At 35.6% G+C, this 16,652-nt stretch overlaps 1 long non-coding RNA gene across 4 annotated transcripts in view; it reads right to left on the bottom strand.

Moving 5' to 3' along the window:
- Positions 1–16,652, bottom strand: part of LOC105479602 (uncharacterized) — a 104,252-nt gene that overhangs the window by 52,477 nt on the left and 35,123 nt on the right. For 3 of the 4 annotated variants that reach the window (XR_011619414.1, XR_011619413.1, XR_985989.2), the window contains exon 4: positions 6,266–6,362. This is a non-coding gene — a long non-coding RNA (uncharacterized lncRNA). Of the gene's footprint in view, positions 1–4,113; positions 4,247–6,265; positions 6,363–16,652 lie in introns of those variants that run through there. The other variant, XR_011619415.1, reaches the window with a different exon arrangement.

Here is a 16,652-nt window from a genome sequence, read left to right as displayed (position 1 = left end):
AAAATAAATTTAAACACACAATGGTTCTTACTTGTCTGTTTTGCTTGTCAGAAAAGAGCTTTATTCACCACTACTTTATTGTTTCTGAATCAGTTTCTCACCAACATCTTCAATGAAAAAAATACATATGAAATGCTAAGAAATTTTATTTGGAATATATATATATATATGTTAAACAAGTCTTTAGAACAACGGTTAGAATTTGTGTCACAATTTTTATGTCAAGAATTCCAAAAGCCTTCTGTTTCCAGACAGAAAATACTGAAAGATGCAATCCGTATATTCTAAATGTACTTCAAAGAATTAATAGGAATTTCATTTTATTTATAAAGTAGTGAAAGAAATACTGTGATATAGGAGAATCCACTTTAAGCTACTGTCATCAACATAAATTAAAATTTTGAATATTTAGAGAATATATGTATAATATATTCCATTTAAAAATGCTTAAATATTTGGCCATATTTTGGAAAGAATTAGTATTCTACTGAAAATTGTGAATGTTTTATCTTTCTTGATCATTTTTTCTAAATTAAGAAATATTTCAAACATGTGAAAATGACAAAGAATTTAAGGGAAACTTTGCCATAATTGCAGCAATTCTCTATTTTATAAAATAAAACATTAAATATTGCATGAAAAGTTAAAGTCCAAGAAATCTAACTCACCAAAAACGATCACTTTTCTGAATCTGGTGTGTATACATCCAGATTGCTTTTTTGTTATTATTTTGTATATTATAATTCATTTAAAAAGTTTACATTTTGTGATTCAGAACTTTAAATAAATAAAATCAAGTCGTGCAAGTGAGACTCTGTCTCAAAAAAAAAAAAAAAAGAATTCAGTATTGGGCTTTGAGATTTAAATGTTATCACATGTTGACTTAGCTCATTTATTTTAACTACAGGTTTGCTCTTTCTCATGTAAATATGCGTAATCAGTTCATTCCTTTAGTGAGGGATACTTGGGTTGTTTGGGGGGGGGTGGTTATTATCATTATTACAAGCAATTCTGTAATGAACATCTCTGTAAATAACTTAGTACCAAGAGTGATATTTGATATATTTATCATTCAGAATAATTTGGGCATTGCCCAGTTGGAATAGATTCTCTACAACTCAGAATTAGCTACCTATAGAAGAACGGCATTATAACAGGCTCAATATCAGTTCTGCCTGATAGCCATAGATAAATATCTTTCTAGAGTAGATACCCAGAAGTTAAGTTGCATAATGAAAATGTTTAAATTTCTAATTCTGAAATACTTCCAAGTTGTTATTTTAATTTCTATGTCCTTGGTAATTAGTGAGATTAAGCATTTTTTCAACATGCTTATGGTCTAATTATATTTTTTTCTTTAATGTGGTGATTCATAAGTTTCATCCATTTTGTTCTTTACTGGTATTTCTTTGTTGGTAAGACCTCTTCATATATTTTCAACATCAATCTTCTACAGATATGTTTCTCCCAGGTCACTATTTATTTTTATCTATGTAATGATGTCTTTTGTTCTACAGAGATGGTGTTACTTCTGTATCTTTTATTTAAATGAACTGACTTTTCCTGTTTAATGTGTTGTTTATTAATGCTCTAATCATGTAGCTTTTCCTAGCATACGTGTTGACTTTTTAACATATATAAACGAATTTTTCTATTTCTTACAAACTTCTCTATTCATACCATCAAATATTATTTACTCTCATAATCTTTGATTTATATTTTCCATAAAACTTGTCAATTTAGTCTTATCTAATTTTTTTCCTTGACCAAGTTCCTCTGCCTCTCTCTCTATTTTTTTAAATCCAGAACCTAATTTCCACAAATTAAAAAAAAATTTTGAATATAAAAAGTCTAAATGCCAGAAATATTAACTATCCACACCTGTGACCTATCTGAATAGATTGACTTTAGGGATTAGAATAAACAAATGCAATTTTGTTGGTCCAAGTCCTTAGTGAGGTAGACGCAAAGACAATTACATTAGTTCATTTTCATGCTGCTGATAAAGACACACCTGAAAGTGGGAACAAAAAAAATGTTTAATTGGATTTACAGTTCCACATGGCTTAGGAGGCCTCAGAGTCATGATGGGAGGCAAAAGGCACTTCTTACACGGTGGCAGCAAGAGAAAAATGAGGAAGAAGCAAAAGTGGAAACCCTTGATAAACCCATCAGATGTCGTAAGACTTATTCACTATCACGAGAATAGCATGGGAAAGACTGGCCCCATGATTCAATTACCTCCTGCTGGGTCCCTACCACAACACGTGAGAATTCTAGGAGATAAAATTCAAGTTGAGATTTGGCTGGGGAAAAAGCCAAACCATATCAACAATTAAATTTGCAAGGATTAAGGGAGATACCTAAGACAGAAAATATAGAAAAGGCAGAGAATGGCTGAGAAAGCCTATGAACATGCAAGTCTGACTCTAAATTTTAAAAAAGAAGGAAAGAAGTTCAACTGGACTCAGTCTCAAAAAAGATTTAGCAGGACTCTTGGCGAGTCCTTGAATCAAGCCGTCAGAGGGATTCCTGCATCTCCCAAGAATAAGTTTGTCTTAGTGTCCTGTAATGTCAATCATTCACTAGGAGCAGCCCATGTGATTTGAAGCCTCAGCAAAAACATAGGGATGGATTTTCATGGTACTCTAGCCCCTAGTCGTTTAAATTCCCTGTAGTTGGAGATCTGAGTGGCATTTTCTTATAGTCACCAGGTTTATGTATACGTTTTTATCATTTCTTGAGAGTTATGTTATTGGAACTTCGTGGAGGGGTGTTAACTATGTTTTCACTTAATTAGTATGTTACCTTCAGAATAGCAGGCACTGTATCTTTAACATATTTTGAACAGTACCTGCAGGAAACTAGTCACACATTTTATTGTAAAAATATTTCTGATTATTTATTTATTTATATTTATTATCAATTTTTTTTAAGACGGGGTCTTGCTCTGTCCCCCAGGCTGGAGTGCAATGGTGCAATCTCGGCTCACAGCAACCTCCAGCCTCCCCAGTTCAAGCGATTCTCCTGCCTCAGCCTCCTGAGTAGCTGGGACTACAGGCACATGCCACCACACCTGGCTAATTTTTCATATTTTTAGTAGAGGTGGGGTTTCACCATGTTAACCAGGATGGTCACAATCTCCTGACCTTGTGACCCGCCTTGGCCTCCCAAAGTGCTGGGATTGCAGGCATGAGCCACCGGCCTGGACTTTTTTTTTTTTTTTTTTTTTTTTTTTTAAGACAGAGTCTTGCTTTGTCACCCATGCTGGAGTGCAGTGGCACAATCACAGCTCACTGTAACCTCAAACTTCTGGGCTCAAGTGATCCTCTAACCTCAGCCTCCAGAGTAGCTGGGACTACAGATGTGTGTTGCCACACCTGGCTAATTTTTATTTTTATTTTTTGTAGAGAATGTTGCCCAGGCTGGTATTGAACTCCTGGCCTCAAGTGATTTTCCTGCCTCGGCCTCCAAAAGTATTGGGATTACAGTGAGCCACTGTGCCTGGCCTATAAATACTGATTATTATGAACTTAACATAACAATCTCTTTATTTCTACTATTGAATATTGATAGTATAAAAGCACCAATTTTATTTGTTATTTATAAGTATTGGGAGAACCAAAGGGTATATTAAATTATCTCCATTACTGGGCTGAACAGAAATAGCCTTTTCATCCAATTTAGTTCGATGTTAAGTATATTAAAGACCAATAAATAAACACATTACAGATGGAAAACTGCATATTGGTCAATAAAACTCGTGATCAGTAGCTGTTCTAAGATTTCTAAACACTACTTTTATAATCGACATAGACAATTCTGTGAACTTTTTCTTTAGATTTTTTTGGCAACCAAAATGATTTTCTTTCTCTGCTTCATTAGTTGTAGTTCTGTTTCTTTCCTCAGTACTCATATTACTAATTTATTCATGCACGCTTAATTCATTTAGTTTTTCATTCTCAGCCAAGGCTACATTTTCTCTTACATTTTTTTGTTCTTTTCTGAAAGTGCTATAATTTTAGGTTTTTAGTATTCTTATTTTCTGAAATAAATATGATATTCTAGATACAGTCTGCTCAGCAGTGGAACGAAGCAGACAATTACCTCTCCCCTTGCTTCATAACATGATGCCTTTTCAACCCCAAATAGCATGGCAATTTTTTGCTGGCAGCACAGACTGCAAATCCACATTTAATTTGCCATGCACAATCACTTTTCTCTTCACCCTGTCTCCTTTGGATATCTAGACAATGGAAAGAAATCTAACATGTTTTTACTGTTTTTCATTGAGTATATCCCACTTAACAAATGCTGTTCTTCATACAGTTAGCAACATGTGTTTTGGCTCTTATTTGTTTTCTTTCCCTTAACTCTTGTTTATAATTTAGAACAATATTAATATACTTATGAAAATATTGTGTCTGTGTACATAGGAGGCTCTGCTATTATTTGATAAATGCATCCTGAATTAAAAATATTAACAGGCCAGGCACAGTGGCTCACGCCTGTAATCCTAGCACTTTGGGAGGCCAAGGCGGGTGGATCACCTGAGAGCAGGAGTTCAAGGCCAGCCTGGCCAACATGGTGGAACCCCATCTCTACTAAAAGTACAAAAAATTTAGCCAGGCATGGTGGCGGGCACCTGTAATCCCAGCTACTCGGGAGGCTGAAGCAGAATTGCTTGAACCAGGGAGGCAGGAGAATCACTTGAACCCGGGAGGTGGAGGTTGTGGTGAGCTGAGATCACACCATTGCCTTGCAGCCTGGGCAACAAAAACAAAACTCCATCTAAAAAAAAAAAAAAAAAAAGCTGATTTTTTTTCATCTTGCTCTTTCATAAAAGTATTGAATTGCAGTTTACATGGCATATGCTATTTTGATTACCTACTCAAGTATATTAATAGTTTTAAAAGTAATGTACACTCATTTAAAAAATCAGACAATATAGAAACATACTAATATACAAACGAGAACTATTAAAAAGACTAGATACTAAATACATATGTGTATATATTGTAGATACTAAATATATATGTGTATATATTGTGGACATATAGTATGCATAGATATAACTGCAGTCAAGTTGAAACACGTATACATATACAGCAATTATGTATACAGTTGACCCTTGAACAACACGGAGGTTAGGGGACCAACCCCCTGCATATCCCCTGCATAGTCAAAAATTCACTTATAACTTTTGATTCTATAAAACATTAACTACTAATAGCCTACTGTTGACTAGAAGTCTTACTGATAACATAAACAGTTGGCTAACATATATTTTTTATGCTATATATATTGTATTCCATATTCTTACAATAAAGTAAGCTAGAGAAAAGAAAATGTTATTAAGACAATCAAAAGGAAGATAAAATATATTTACTGTTCATCAAGTGGAAGTGGATCATCATAATCATCTTCATTCTTGTCACCTTCACATTGGCTAGGCTAAGGAGGAGGAGGGCAGGGGTGGTTGGTCTTGCTGTCTCAGGGTGGCAGAGGCAGAAGAAAATCCATGCCTAAATGACCCCAAGCAGCTGAAACCTGTGTTGTTCAAGGATCAACTGTAATTGCAATCATACTATTAAACATTATATGTATTTTATATATATTTAAGCATTATATATCTACACATATGTATATACACATACGTAAACATAATTGCAAAACTGCTACTGATATTATTTCCTATAGATTTAAGTGTATGGATCTCTGAGAAGATATGAACTCATATAACCTGAGCGTTCATGTCTATCTCCTGAATGGCCCTGTGAAAGGCTCACTAGCATTGCATTATATTGTTCTTTTATTTCAGATTATTAGTGTTAATTATATCAACTTGATATAATTAAGGGTCTACACTTTTTGCCCAAGATCCTGCATATTTCTGCTCGATATTCAAAAGGAGCAACACGTACAAAACAATTGCAAAAGTACACCATCTTATGGCCGTCCTGGAAGTGTTGAGACAATGATCTTCTCACCCAGCTGAAGGAGAGCTTGACAGAGACCACTTAAAATGTTACTGAAAATGTGAACCAAAAAGTTAAAGAAAGCATGCATTATGCTCTCAGAAAGCCTCAACCTAGAGCACTGGGCCTCTCAGCATTAGTATATTCAAGTACTAAGAGGGACTTCAAGTATCAACTAGCTAAACCATTCATTTGAACATGGAGGAAAGCAGGGATGGATTAGAGAGAGTTAAGGGCCCTAATCAAAATCACATAACTGGTATGGAGTTGAGAGTGTCAACACAAACCTCAATGAGGATTTTTTCTTCTTTCAAGAGAGGTCAAAAACTGGAGCCTTCATTCCACAGGCAGACTGGTTTATTTGGCTGCTAATGTTTTCTTTTCCTGGAAAAAAAAAAATTGGTAAGATTTAAATATTAAAGATAAATACCTGAAGAAAAATGAGTTCTAGCAATTATGGATCCAAAATTCTAAAAATTGCTTTAAAATGAGTAGTGGCTACCAGTTTTAGAAGAAACATACCCTTCGAGGGCATGGCTGTCCCCATCTGGCCCACATGACTCAATAAGCAGTAGTGTTACCTGCCCAGTCATTGCAGACATTAATGTTTGTGACCAAGTGGCTTTCCTGCTGGTTGTAGGACATTAAAGTGGAGATTTATCCTAAGAAGAAAAACAAGTTTCCTATTGCATGACTCAGAGCTTTCCTGGGACACTAGACTTTCAAGTCATTCCTCAACTATTTTCATGGTGGTAGGAGTCTTGTTCCACTTCTGAAGTGTTTCAGCAGTGAAAACTATTAGGGTGTACTTTGGCTTCATGTTTCTCTAATACAACGTGGTTTTAATGAATGAAATCCAAATTATTCTTACTAAAGGATCTTTTATGCTCTCCTAAATGATGTCCCCAATCATGGTCCCGAATATTCTAGAGCAGTCATGGAGGAACTCTCCTGCTCTGGCCCTATGGACTTTTAACTTTTCCTTTCTGATTCCCAGTTTCTGTTCTTTTTTGCTTTTCATTTGATTAAAAGTAAGAATCTAGCATCTTTGTATATGATTCCTTGTGCTTTCAGGTACGTAGTGCTTAAAACTACTGGTTTCTCAGAATTCCTTTACATAGCAGAGATCCAAATGTTCTCTCACCAGACACAAGCAAGAAATAAAATGAATCATACTATGTTTTACTCCAATGGTGACCCTATAGTCCATTTCTTGGATTCTTCCTCCTTGAGAGTCTCTGAGGATTGCCTATCAGAAGTCATTAGTATTCTCCTCCATATTCTCCCATCTTCGAGGCAGAAATGCTAATCTCCTCCAGCTATGGTTTACTCTATGACATCATCCTGGCCAGTGATTTGTAAACAGAATTTTCTGGGTAGGGCCTCTAAGAGACAAATGTCACAACTGCCACAATATCTAAAATGAAAAAGACTAGTCATAGCAAGTGTTGGCAATGATGTGGGGCAATGGGAACTCTCAGACACTATTAGAGGGATTTCAGATTGCTAAAGCTTCTTTGGAAAACATCTACTAATGTTTAGCACATCCTCTGAGTTACGCAGCCACTGCTAGGTATATTCCCCACAGAAATGAATACATGTGGTCACCAAAAAAGAACACAGACTCACTAGAATACTTATAGCAAAGTTCATAGTCCAATACAAGAAATAGCCCAAATGTTCATCAGCAGTGAAATGGGCAAAGTAGGAATAATCATAAAATGAAATACTATATTACAATGAGAATGAACAAGCTACAATTACACCTAAGGCTGATTATTACAATTGTAATATTTAGGATAAGTCACCCACCAAAGAATACTTAGCATATTTCTATAAAGCTCAAAACTAGGAAAAACTAATCTTTAGTGTTAGAAGTCAAGATAGTGGTAACCATTGCCTGGGGTGGCATGGGAGGCTTCTTGGAGGCTGGTATTTCTTTAATTCTTAATTCATAACCTGGATGTTGATTACATGGGTGTGTTCAAACTACTGACATTCACCTATCTGTGCACTTGTGATTGGAATGTGTAATACTTCAAAAAGTTATTTGAAAGAGAGACAGAAAACTTGCCGGGCACAGCCCCCTTTGCCCTCTGGTCCTCGCACCTTATTTCCAGCTGAAACACAGATATGGGTTATGCATGTGAACCAGTCTTACTGAGACCCTGAGGGTAAAACCTGTAAACCTAAGATACCGCAGTGAAAAGACAGAAAATGCTCCTCTTCATGATGAATTCACTGAATAGCTATGCCAACTCCCAGTGCTTATTTCCAAACTTCTTGTTGCCTGAGACCAATTAACTGTTTACACATTCAGCACAAGTCTATGCTTTAAATATTACTTACATGCTGCTATATTTTTTTCTTACCTACTATCAAATGCAATTCCTAACTAATATGTATTTTTGAGCCGCTTCCCTTCAGTTTGGCAGTTCCAACGTATGTAAGGTCAGTTCAAACCACTAACTTTTACCATTTTTGGTAGCCCAAGAAATCCTCATGGTGGAACATGTTTACACTCAAATTTAAAATAGTATAGGATTTTTTAGTTCGTTATTATCAATGCTCTATTCACTGACAAAGATGTCTAATATCTTTGGTAAAAACACAATGCTCTCATGTTTGCTAAAATAATATATATTATATTTTGCATTTTCCTCACATCTTTTATGTGTCTTTTTTTATTCTTCTCCACTTACCTCAAATAGCATTAATTATAATCAGTTTCCTGCTGTTCCTCACACTAGTTCGTGGAGTCTCTGAGTGCAAGGATCTGGTTATAACCTCAGCATTTAGTACCGAGTTTTGTGAAGAAAAGATACATTCTAAATGTTACATGAGTACATTAAGAACAAATTTTAAAGCCACTGTGCATCTATGGTGAGCAGCAGATATATTGTCACTGTAGATATCATGTGTTAACCATCCCTGTTTCTTTAGAGTTGACAACACTTTTCTCTAAAAGGACAGAATTTTTTTGGCTTTGCAGGCCAAATGGTCTCAACCACAGCTATCAACTCTGCTGCTAAAGTAAAAAAGCAGTCATAGATAGATAATACATGCACAGATAGACTTTAACTCTGTTCCAATAAAAGGTACTTAGAAAAACAGGCAATGATCCAGATTTGGCCACGGGCCATAGTTCACCAATCCTGGTGTGTGTGAGCTTATTGTAAGCAAAATCCCAAATGTCCACTCCTACCAATGAAGACAAAAGGATCAGAAACTTCTCTCCATTCTCTAAAATATATTGAAAAAGCAGAGGTTAGAGAATGTGGCCAACTCAGTCTATTTGGCTGCTCCCTTCTTTCCAGGACTTTGAATTTGGAGCAAGTAACACAAGGCAGAAAAGAAAGTCGGAAGCCATTCACTGTATCCATGGGGAGGTGTTGACGAGATTTTTCCTGATATTTTTGGCTTCCAACATTTCTGGAGCTCTGATGTTTTTTTGATTGTCAACATTAAAGTGCAGATTTTATGTGAAATCTGAATTATCAGATTCTTTTAAAACACTAGAAAAATCATACAGACCTTATACTAGCATTTAGACCTTATACGTGCATTTAGACTAGGCACGAATTTGCCACAGTCCACATCACTCCCTACTGTTTTCCCTGCTATGAGGCTAAGCATTAGTCATCGTTTTGTGTCACACATACGCTATTGTTTTTCTTAACCTGGCTTTCACTCAGTTAGGTTCCCTGCCTAGTACATGTAAACATCTGAAGGTTCAAATATGGATATGGGTCATCATAATATACTTTAATTTTTAGGATGAACCCCGTGTCTAAAACTCTTTCCTCTAGAGTATTCAGTAAGCATTATTATTAAACAATAATCCAGAAGCAAAGGTGAATTATTATTCTATACTCTGAGTGTATGGAATCCATCCTCATTTTATATACTCCAACTAGAAAAATAATGGCTTTTCTTTAACTATAAAAAAATAAAAAAATAGGCTGTCTTCTTTGGGGATAAATGACTATACCGCTCCACCCACTTTGTACTTTCTAAAAAGTCGTGATGTCCAATCACAGTCTCCAATTTTTATTTGGATCCGTGATTTCTAGGCAAAAGGTCAGCAATTATACCTTTCTTCCTACAGAAGTATGACAATATATAAGTTGAGCTCATTGCTAAGTAGACTGCTTCTTTCCTGTTTTTCATGTGTCTTTCACGAGGGAGCTCCCTTCATGTATCATGAGTGGCCGTTCTCCTCCCTTTCAGGCACTGAGTCCTACAGAGGCTCATTTAATTTTCTGCGGGAATGTGCGCCCAGTCCCATCTGGTCTGGCAGCAGAACTTCCCTCTTAAGGTATGTTGTCTTTTCTGCTCTGAGAGTCCACAGGTTTACAAGTAAAAGCTTAGGGTGGTTAATTTAGGGTGGTCTGCTTCTTGGCAGATAATTCAGCCCAAATGAAAGGGCTGTATTTCTGTGTTGGAAATTTCATTGCTTGCAAATTTAATAACCATTTTCCCATATCAGTCTCACCAATAGTAAATGAGCCATTTGACCCCCATCTGTGTAACTGCTTTGTCTTATTTTTAAATATATTCAGAAGCCAGGCAGAGAAGGAGATGTTGCTGGGCAAGCTCCAGAATATCAACACATATGAGTAACAAACTATTATTCAAATTGTTACTTAGAGGCCAAGTTTTTAAAATATTAGTCAATTTAATCCATACAGCATCTAATACTAACCAGGTGATCAATACAAGTATCTGTCCGGGAAAGGTTATCTCCATGCATATCTAAGGCTCTGTGTTTGTTACTCCCTGATGTTAGCGATTTATTGAGGGGGATCAGTTTTCCACTTGAAGGACCATTAGTCTTCTCAGAAAACTTACGAAAACTGAACCATACTGTTTCATGCATAAGTACCACTGCATCTACCACTTAAGGAACTACATGTGATTTTAGGTCACTCAAGCAGGTACTAAAAGCCCTCAGCTTGAGAATGACACAAATGTATCAATATGCTTCTTTAAATGGGGAAAAGGGACAGTCGGACTAAATGTCTTCTCAAAGCTGATTTTAGCTAGCAGACCTTAAAGGGTTCTGGGACCCCCCATCAGAAATTCATCCCTGCTTAGCTAATAGGCCTTTGATACTGCTTTTCTTGCTAGGGAAAATACTCTTTGCTCATTCACAGATTATATTTTTAAAAATTGATTTTTCACACTTCACCTTCTGGAACAAGATTTTGGTGATTTAATATGGGGACACTAAGAATTAGCAGTCAGTATACAACTCATTCATGGTCTCTAAAAATTGTAATTATCTGATGCATTATATAGAATACATTTTAGTAACTACCAGGCTATTATTAATAAGGGGAATGGGTTGCCACAGATTACAGTATAATTATATCTTTTTTTTTTTTTTTTTTTTTTGAGATGGAGTCTCACTCTCTCACCCATGCTGGAGTGCAGTGGCACAATCTTGACTCACTGCAACCTCCACCTCCTGGGTTCAAGCGATTTTTCTGCCTCAGTCTCCCGAGTAGCTAGGACTATAGGCGTGCACCACTACGCCTGGGTGATTTTTGTATTTTAAGTAGAGTTGAGGTTTCACTATGTTGGCCAGGCTGGTCTCAAACTCCTGATCTTGTGATATGCCCACCTTGGTCTCCCAAAGTGCTGGGATTACAGGCGTGAGCCACCGCACCTGGCCCTGTATAATTATATCTTAATTCTAGAAGCACAAGTCTATATTTTAAGTATTACTTAAGAAAAAAAAGAATGAGAAATACAGCTACTTAACAGAAAAAGTAGAATGTGTTTTTTACTTTATTGTTTAAAAGAAACTATTGAGAAAGTCATTCAGTTGCATACACTCTAAAAATACATACGATAAAATAGACTACTGTGGAAGGGAGGAGGAACATGTAGCTCAATGGGCTCTCTAAGATAATATACATTTCTTCTTTTATATTCAAGTTGTATACTCAACATGTGAAAAATAATATAAATAAGTGATTTCTAGGAATTCTAGATGTATTAGCAATTTAAAAATCCAGTTTGAAATAATGTCCTTAAATATCATATTTTTCAGCATTCTTTGAAACACACAATTATTTTCTCTTTTGAACTTGATGTTTGAGCAAAAATGTAGTGCCCTTTCAAGGCTGTTGAATCTTGTCCTTTTCAATTTTCAAAATAGTCTAAGAATAGCTAATTCTCAAAATCTTTTTTTTCCCTAACCATAGGAAATCTCTCATGTATATCTTTTTTCAAAGAGGTGAATGCAGAACTCTAATGATACATGAAAATTGTTTGAGTGCATAAACTGGAAGCATGACACCCGTGAGTAGATTCTTATCTAGATTAATAGAAGACTAATAGAAATCATTGTTACAGGTCTCTCAACCAAAATTTTTCATTAATTCATTATTTTTCCAGAATTCCTTGCATGCAGATTTTTGTTAGTGGTTTAATGTAGAGCAAACATCGTGCAGGGAAAAATAAAAAATTGGCTGCCTTGGAACTGCCACCCAGGGTAAATATTTACAAACCTGCCAACCTGGCATTGATTTTTATAGAGCAAATGCAAACAAGAAACCCAAAGCCTATCTTCTTCCTCTGTACAAAATATTTGCAATAGAGACTTTCAGCAGAGAAGCTGGCTAGTATATCTAAGTAAAATGAGATGTAAGCACAGTGTTTTACTGCATTATATGGTAATCCCTCCACAAAAATAAAAAATCTACAGTAGAAAAAAATCACAGGTTTTGAAAGTTTTCTTTAATTATATGCCTTATGTCATTTTTATGTTTCCCACATTATAAACCAGTCTATATATATTACAAAAATGTATACTTCATACTTACGAGTAAATACAGTCAGTTCTACAAATTCCATTTTACAGCAGCAATAAATGCCTGCATGATTTATGGAGTGTATATGAAGTAAGTAAACCCCAAAGAAGTCACTTAAAATCCCCTATTCAAACCTGTATTTTTAAAAGACTGCAGTTGCCTATTAATATTCTTATCTTAATTTGATTTTTCTTGCTGTAGGAAATTGAATCAGAAGAAAGTAGATGGTCTTATGAGCTTTTTCTTCCTGGCCAGAACTAACATCATATACAACACATATACAAAAGTCAACTCACAGTACCATCTGTAAGAAAACAGCTTAGGGAGAGCTAAAAAGTTTTAATTTCCCAATGCCACTATCAAGCTGCAGCTGTAGGAGTAACCCCGAGCCTTTGTAAAGCTACCCATCTTGCTTTTGTTTCCAGGTATTGGCATAGCCTACTATTCAAGGGAGGTGAACTTAGTATCATGAATGCAAAGTTGTATTTATGGCTCTTTCTTGCCTTTAAGCAAGATTAAGAATCAACAAACTTCCATATATATTAACAGATATAATAGACTGGCATAGCCACATGGTGCTTCATCACAGATTTTGCATACTTACTCTAAGAATTATCAACCAAACAATATGTTGGAGTTTACTTCGTAATTTAATTTTAAAAGATATTTAACAGAGGGTTGCTCCACTTCTCCCTTATGCCTAGCATTCAATCTGTTGCCATGTCTGGTATATTTTACCTCTAAAATAACTTCTCCCTGCTTCCACTGCTGCTATACTCGAAATGTTGAAATCACTCCCTATACTAGTTTGCTAGGGCTGCCATAAGAAAGTACCACAGATGGGTCACTTCAACAATGAAAATTTATTTTCTAAGTTCTGGAGGCTAGAAGTCCAATATCATAGTGTCAGCAAGTTTGGTTTCTTCTTCCTTCCTTGTCTTGCACATGGCTGCCTTCTTGCTGTGTCCTCACATGATCTTTCCTCTATGCCCGTGCGCCTTGTTGTGTATTTTTGTGTGTTCAAATTTCCTCACTGTATAAAGACACTGATCACATTGTATTGAGATCCACCCCAACAGCTTCATTTTAACTGAGTCACCTCTTTAAAGACCCTCTATCCAAATACAGTCACATCCTGAAGGACTGGAAGTTAGGACTTCAATATGGGAATTTTGGGGAAACACAATTCAGCCCATAACACTCCCAGGTTTCCTCTTTACTTCAAACCAGTTTTCCAACCACACTTTTCTACTTTTGTCAAGTATGTCCTTAACCACATCATATGGTTTCCATCAATCAATCACTATTTCTGAAGAGACATCCAAATTTGTAGCCTGATTTTTGCCCTCTTATTTTCCAGCTTATCTTTCCAACCACAGTACGATTTTTACATTATGATCTGCCAGACAACTGAAAGTATAGGTCGTCCCCCTGTCCAGGCAGAAACACCCTGTCTCCATGATTCTTCTTACCACTGTTCCAAACTCAAATGCCAAACTCTAATTTTTTAATCTCGGATAGTAGATACCTATCGACTCTTGAGAAAGAGTCATTTTTTTAAGTCTCCTGCTGTAATTCCACTCAAAATCCCTAGAGGGCGATTGTGGAACTTCCCCACCCTCTCTCTTAATCTATGCAGCTAAGATGAGTTAACACCAACCATCTCATCTCACATGTAGGCATATAACCCAGAGCTGGCCAATGACTATGTTTGAATCCCAGGCTGTAGGTACTGTTGAAAGAACACACATTATCTAATGATTTCTGGGATTTCTTATGGGACACCAGGGAACAAAAAGTTTTTTAAGTTAGGGTTGTTAAATAAGTAAAAATAAACCTGAGGCTACTAGCACTTTGCCACCCAGCAGGATAAATAAAAACAAATTAAACTCCAGGAATAACTTATTTAAACTGCAAAATCTCAGTGATTCAGAGCAATTTTAAATGCTGCCAAAGGGAATATATTCTTTATAAAATTATGACTAATGGCAGACTTCTTATCAGAACCATGGAGACAATGGAGTTATATTATTAAGGGAAAATAGCTGTCAGCTTAGAATTTTATATTGAGATAAAGCAGAAGTAGGGAATAAAGTTAAAAATGTGTCGTACATATGATAGCCAAGATAATTTACCACCCTTAAATCTAAAAGAAAGAGCTACTAAAGGATATGTTTTATCCAGAGGAAGTGATCCATAAGTTAAAGGAAAGAGTAGAAGACAAAATAGTGAGGAAAAAAATACTCCAGTAAAATGTTTTCATAAATCTAATGAATGTAGAATTAAAATTATATATATATTTATAACAGGTATGGTTGTGACGAGATGGTCACTCTGAATTAAAGTGTGTTGAACTGTTATTTTATGCAGAAAGATGACAGAGATAATATAACAATAATCATCACATTTCTGAAAATGTGTTATTAACTGTATATAGAAAAAATCATTTATTGCTGATGTTGACTGTAAACTGATACATCTACTTGGGAACATCATTTGGCAATATCTGCTAATGCTGAACAGAGGCATATCCTATAATCTAGAAATTTCTCAGTATATACCTGACATAAATGCACACATTTTTCAAGTCAAAGAAATGCATACTAATATTCATGGCAGCATTTTTAATATCCAGCAACTGGAAATAAGCCTAACCTTCATCCATAGTCAAACGGATACATGAATTGTGGCATATTTATACAATGAAATAATATATATCAATGAGAATTAATAAACTGAACAACTTGTATGAATCTCACAAACATTACGTTAAGCAAACAAAGTCAGACACTCAAGAGCACGTGCTAAAAGATTCCATGTATATGAAGTTCAAGGTTAGGTAAGCCTAATGTATGGGGTTAGAAGTCAGGAAAATGTATCCTTCTGGGGATAGGTAGAAACTGGAAGGGAGCACAAAATAGCTTCTGGGGTTCTAGGAATGTTACACAGATATGCTTACTTTGTGAAATTTAACAGCTATTTTAATTAATGTAAATGTGTGATATGAATCTGTGTGCTTTGCATTAAAATAGCAAAAAAGATATAAAAATAATTATTGAAATATGATAAAATCTGAAACTTCCAAGCCAGGTGAAGAATAAAAGCGTTTAGAAAACTTTATCAGTTCAACAGAAATCAGAATAATAAGTAAAGCAAATAAAACATTTTGTAAAAGAGGATAATTGATTCATTTATCTAGAAAATATTTAGAGAACACTTCTTAGGTTCCTGGCACCGTTCTAAACTCTGAGATTATGGAATTGAATAAAACAGACAAAACTCCCTGCTGTGGTGGAGTTTACATCCTAGTGAAGGGAAGACAAAGTAAGTAAATGAAAGATATAGTAAATTACATAGAGAAATTGCTATAGAGAAAAATATCAGAGGAAGGGGATAGAAAGTGCCAGGAGGAAGGAAAATCTATAATAGACTGGCCAGGGAAAAGTTCACTGAGAAGGTGGCATTATAAAAAGACTTGAAGGGGTGAAGTTTGGAATCCTCTCCAAAAAATACCTGGTAAAATAAACAGCAAACATTCTGAGCTGGTACATGTGATTTGGGCAAGTCCAAAAGACAGTAGAGAAGTCTGCGTGGCTGAGCAGTGAGGAGGGAGAAAGTAAGGGAGCGTGAGAATGAAAACCGGATCATGCAAGGCCTTGTGAAGGCACTTGCTGAGAGAATTCATGCCGGCAGTAAGGTGGAAGATGACTCTAAGGCATTTTGCCTACGGAAATGAGACGTGGAGTTACCATGAACTGAGATGAGAAATTCTGTGGGAAAAGCTAATATATAAGTAATAACAACAAATCTAAATGCATTAAACTCATTTGTTAAAAGAAAGAGTTAATGGATT

Source organism: Macaca nemestrina, chromosome 2 (assembly GCF_043159975.1).
Source record: "Macaca nemestrina isolate mMacNem1 chromosome 2, mMacNem.hap1, whole genome shotgun sequence".
Lineage (NCBI taxonomy): Eukaryota > Metazoa > Chordata > Mammalia > Primates > Cercopithecidae > Macaca > Macaca nemestrina.
This window is presented reverse-complemented; position numbering and strand designations above follow the sequence as displayed.